Source organism: Ptychodera flava, chromosome 16 (assembly GCF_041260155.1).
Source record: "Ptychodera flava strain L36383 chromosome 16, AS_Pfla_20210202, whole genome shotgun sequence".
In the NCBI taxonomy this organism is placed as follows: Eukaryota; Metazoa; Hemichordata; class Enteropneusta; family Ptychoderidae; genus Ptychodera; species Ptychodera flava.
The window spans coordinates 16,798,071-16,804,070 of NC_091943.1; positions in this window are offsets into that span (position 1 = coordinate 16,798,071).

Consider the following 6,000-nt stretch of genomic DNA (forward strand, 5'->3'; position numbering starts at 1 on the left):
GACACAAGAAATCCTGGCTAAACAAGGAAGAAAGGCTATGTATAGTGTCAAAAGATGTCTTAGTCAGTTTAAGAACATAGATATAGATATTGCTTTACGCATATTTGATTGTAAAATTTTACCCATACTCATGTACGGTTGTGAAATATGGGGGTTTCATGAAGGCAAAGACGTTGAAAAAATCCAGACAGAATTCTGTAAATACATACTTAAGGTCAGTCCAAGGGCAAGCAATATAGCTGTCCTGGGCGAACTGGGAAGACACCCTTTGAAAACACTTCGTCTCCCACGTATTGTTAAATACTGGTTAAAGTTAATTCAATGCCATAATGATAGATATATCAAACAATGTTATGATTACCAACGTGAAATGGCTGACAAAGGCTACCATTGTTGGGCTAAAAAGGTCAAGGACCTTTTATTTAGTTATGGTTTTGGCATTGCATGGGAGACGCATGCTGTGGGCAATGAATATCTTTTTATTTCACTTTAAACAAAGATGTCTTGATATTGGGCAACAGTTATGGCATAGTGAATTGGCCAAATCCACAAAGATGGATTCATATCGTTTATTTAAAAATAATTTGTCATGTGAAAAGTATTTGAGATGTATAAATATCGAGATATTTAGATTATATCTGTGTAAATTTAGAATTTCGAATCATAACCTACTAATAGAGAGTGGACGTTTTGAAGGTTTGCCAAGAGAAAACAGATTATGTCAGTTGTGTGATTTGCAACAAGTTGAAACAGAATTTCATTTCTGTTTAATTTGTCCAGTTTACAAGGAATTAAGGAAAAGATTCCTCTCACCATTCTTTTATGATCAACCATCACTGACGAAATACTCCAGCCTTTTAAGCTCGGAAAATACTCATACCATATTAGACCTGGCAAAGTTCATTTATTATAGTTTCAAACTAAGGGTAGCCTTTTAGAGAAAACTTGACTTTCTTCACGTTTATCTCTGTACAATTTCCATAGTAGTTCTTTCACATGAAGCCCCACCATACTTGTCTGTATATCTTTTTTTCAACCTATTGTATGAAAGGCCGGTGGCTAAGATACTGAATAAATTATCATTATCAATTCTTTTTTCTCAAAAAACAGCCTCAAAAATCATTCAACAATACACTACGTAAAATGCCATCTATCCAACAAATCCCAACACAAAAACACACAAAAGGGTTGAACTTTGAAAGTTTTTCGATAACAAATACTGAATAAATCTGCATGAATAATCGTTTGTGTGTAGCAAATGCTGAATGACAATTATCTGAAGAATTTTTCCACCACAAAAAAGAGCATGATTTAAACAAATCTTAAGGGACTTATGTAGCAAATTTCAAAGAAATTGGACAAGCCCTTTCAGAGAATACAGATTTTTTGACCATGAATGGCATAAATTGCCCTAAAAAGACAAATATTGAAATTTCAACACATCTATACACATCCAATCAATTTGGACATGCTGCTACAGAGAAATAGATGTTTTGATCAAAAATGGGCAACAATTGCTCTAAAAACACAAATATGCAAATTTCACTATATTTTGCAAACAGCTTCTCAGCTTATCAAAATCAATTGTAAATCATGAGATATGCATGATGTTTGGTAGGGTGAATGTAGGCATTTCACCACGCAGTAGAAAGGGAAGCCAGGAAACCAAAATAGTCAATTTTCAAAACTATATTGGAAGCTACTAAGGAGCAAGAAGACCATGTTTCAGAGGAAGATGTGTAATCTGAAAAATATACTCCCCAAGTGCCACCAAATAACACCATTTTAATATCTATTTTTCAAAAGCTCCAACGGCAGGAGGGGGACACCCCCCTCCTGACCTCCCCCTACAAAAATACTCCCCAAGCGCCACCAAATAACACCATTTCAATCTCTATTTCTCAAAAGCTCCAACGGCAGGGGGGACACCCCCCTCCTGACCTCCCCTACAAAAGTACTCCCCAAGCGCCACCAAATAACACCATTTCAATCTCTATTTCTCGAAAGCTCCAACGGCAGGAGGGTGTGTCCCCCCCCTCCTGACCTCCCCCCCGTGACCACTTGCGCGGTTCGCTTGTGGTGCTTCGCAAAAAAAATTATAAATCTGAAAATTTACTCTGAAAAAAAAATTTGCACAGCTAATCTCAATTGCAAAAAAAAATTAGAAATTTAATATAGTAAAAAAAAAACTTCACAATTTTATTGTGACCACCCCCCCCCAAGATCTAATGGTCCATACCTTATCAAAACCCGTTGAACGACGGAATCTGAATTTTGTTGTAGATAGGTTTGAATGGGAGTAGCACATGTTTCCCCGAGAAAAGCTTGAAGAAATGTTTGAACTTTCTGTTTCAAGGAGCATACTACCCTATTGTTGGCTGTTGGTGCGTATTGCTATCTAAATCCCACTATCTTGCACTCAACTCACTGCCGAACTCTGGTCTGATCCCCGAGGAGTGGCGACTGATTATTCTATTTGATATCCTGGTACACCAATGTTGTGACTCAACTGTAAAATGTAAACGGGAATGAATCAATCCATGAGTGTTTAATGCTCTCCTTACCGGAAAAAGTGATGAAAAGGTCAAACACATATTCATGTTTTTTTGCCATGAAAACAGCATCGTGAGTTTATAAGAGTTGTATTAAAAATCCGCGGTTCTTTGGTCGGCCCTTGAATTTTGATCCCACACTTCTGTCCAACGTAACGGCCGGTCGACTAGCTTTAGCCTCATTTATAACGTCTCTACCATGCTTGCAATCTGAAAAGGCCACGGTTGCTGGAAATGACGTAGATTGAATTGTTAGATGAACGACAGAAATGCATGGTTTGTTTGTCTACAACGATAGTGGACGGGCCATTATGGAGGGATCAGATCCTGCTCTGTCTATCAGGCAGTTTGTGTGTTTAACATACATGGAGAAATATTACGCAAAAACCACCCTGCGAATGCGGACATCCTGTTACCGTATTGACACAAGGTGTGTGTAAAGTCTATCATTGATTAGCGGAATGCGCCTTGGGGACAGACATTCGAACTCTCAATTTTACTCTTCTTTTCTGGTCTGCCATGCTATGGAGCTCATTTTAAAGCTCTCGGTGTAAGAAAAAAATTCCCCCGTCTTAATTTTCCGAAAATCGAAAATTTAATTTTTTTCTAGTGAGTCAACATAGAGATGAAAGTCATTTTAAAATAATCGATATATATTTAGATAATTTGTGTCTTTCGTACCAAACTTCGCACGGTGATCCTTGATTTTTGTCCTTGGTTTGGAAAGAGAATGGTTGAAATATTCATTGAGGAAAGTTTGAGTAAATGTTTAAGTCACTCATTTTCGATTAACACAAGGATAGCGGCCATTTTGAATTTGAAGAGGCCGTAAATACTAGGTAATTTATTCCCTTTTTACCAAATTTTGCCGCAATGTGACTCATATTTTTTCAGTTTTATTTTGAAACGGAATGATTAAAAAATCCTTACTGAAAGTTTGAGAAAATTTTCGTCTGTCAGTTTTCGAGGCACGTTCTACACTACACACGTAAAGGACGGAGACAACATCAATCCATTGCGCATAGCTACTGCGCCTATCAACAACACGTCACCCCATTGATGTTGTTTGTAGCATTTGCATATGGGAGACACCCGATGTCATCCTGATAACATGGGAAGAAGTGAACAAATAATGACGTCTGTTACGAGACACGGTTTAACAGACTCTCCGTTCTCGTTCTTTCTACAAATATTAATGATTCCAGACTGTTCGTCTACACTTAATTATACATTATAAAACTATTCAGATTGTCAAAATATTTGGTCGATTTGATGTGCATCTTAATAAAAAAAACTCTGATAATCCTTTCTTAGATTATTTTTATGTTTTTTTAGTCAAGAAAAAGAAACTGATTTAGATATCTGAACAAACTCCATCACATTAAAGTATTTTTGTAAACCTCTCCTTGTGAAAATTCTTCCAATTTCTGTATGTTTATCGATATTTTGATCTCATGATTTGCTTCTTCTGAGGGTAAGTTACTAGGCATACATGCTAGGCATACCTGTTCGCAACTATATAGTACACGTACAGTTGGTGGTTAGCGCCCTCACCGATTACTAGAGCACTATCAAAACTATGGATTTCAAGTTTCGGAATATTGGCATTTGTATCTACTACAAGCTTGGTATTCCTGGTAGTTTCAGAAAGGATGAAGCTGGCGGTGACGTTTTCATCGCAAAGTCTGTGCGCGTGCCTGTGTGTCGGAGCGACACTCAGGGGATGTTAGTCTGGCAGAGACCCTGCGATTCGCGTTCTTCCCCTGTTCATGCTGTTGGAACACGCGCGCGCCCTTCAGAGACGCGACGCGAATCCCAGGGTCTGGACGTTCTTGCAAGCGACCGGTCGGATTTCTGCCTGATCCGGGTACTTTATAGAACACCACACATCCGTAAATCAAATAAAAAATGACAAGTACCATAGCCAAATAAAATTGAAAATGAAAAATAAAACCATACCGCGTATAGAGGTTTACTAGCTGCTAGTATATATTCTCTCCGCCCAGTTAGATAGGTGTTTCTTTTGAAGTCACAACCCTAATGAATATTCATATACTTGCAAAAACCGACAGTCGCTGTGTCTGGCAGCGCGTAGCCTTCGAATGCAGTCCCATCGTGGGCGCGCACAAAACAAGGCACAGCGACTGTGGAGAGTCTAGGGATGACTGAATGACACTGTACTCACTGCATAGTTTTGTAATGAATCAAGGCAAATTGAAAACAAATAATAAAAAATAATGAGTAAGGCAAAAACAAATCTCGGCGATCCGAACATCCTGTTGTAATTTGCAATTAATGATTGACTAGTATTGATTTTTGTGGTCATTTTTTACATCTATGTATTTTACGAGCAGCTATTCGAATCGTGCGACGAGATTGAGAGACGGGGAAAGGTGCATATTCATACGATGAAAACGGGTTCATCTATTAAAACACGGACGTAGTACCTAACTCATGCGATGTGTTCACGTGTATGTGTCTGTGCGTGTGTGTGTTTGTGTGTCCGTCCGTATCTGTGTTTTGAATGTGAGTGTTAACCCCAGGGCGTTGACATGGGACGCATTTCGAGTTGTGCGATTCGAAGGAAACGAAAAACACTTTTTATCAAATAAATCAAAGTGCTCTTTTGATAGAAGTTTGCACACAATCAAATCATTACGTAAACCACGAAGTGTGAACACACTTCAGAGAACGAACTGTTACGGTAGTACCCATTTGTCATTTAATATTCTGCACGCTCATGGGCGTCTCCTCCGGTTAAACACGTTCTAATCTGCAGATCTGTGAGTAATATATCGCCATCAACTTACTGCGCAGTCTCCAGTACAGGGTAAGTTTAGAGCTTTAAGTTTGCTGAAAATTAGACCTGGTTAAAGTCTGTGATTTGTGAATGTTTGAGTGGGGTGAACGCGACGATTTGTGTTCTGTTTTCATGTGAAACTCGTGAGTAGGGTGAACGCTATACAGGGGAGATTCTCCCGGAATCCGGCAGAAACTAACTCACTACTGCGCAGACTCAAAGGTAACGCGTTCAATCGCTATGTAAACCTTGCCTGAGCTGTCAAATTCCAAATAGGTGTGTATGAAATAGGAGAGACACAAGAGAAACTATTACAAATGATTTTATTTTTTAGAAATTCACCGACTTAAATCAAGTCTAGCTGAACATTGATTTGCATGTACAATAAAAAAAACTAAACATGAAATTATGTTACAATCACTTTTTAAATTATTTACTTTGCACGAATTTACGCTGTTTTATGTTCTGTTAATAAAACACGCTTTTTTTACTCCTATACTACATGTCGGCATGACTGGCAGTCAACTTCTGTGCACGTGGACAGCGTTTGCTTGTTTGATGTGAAATTCCGTTCACCAATCGCACAATCTCTATCATGCAAATTATTTCATGACCTAGGTCACGTTTGGAACTCATGATAGGGTTTAT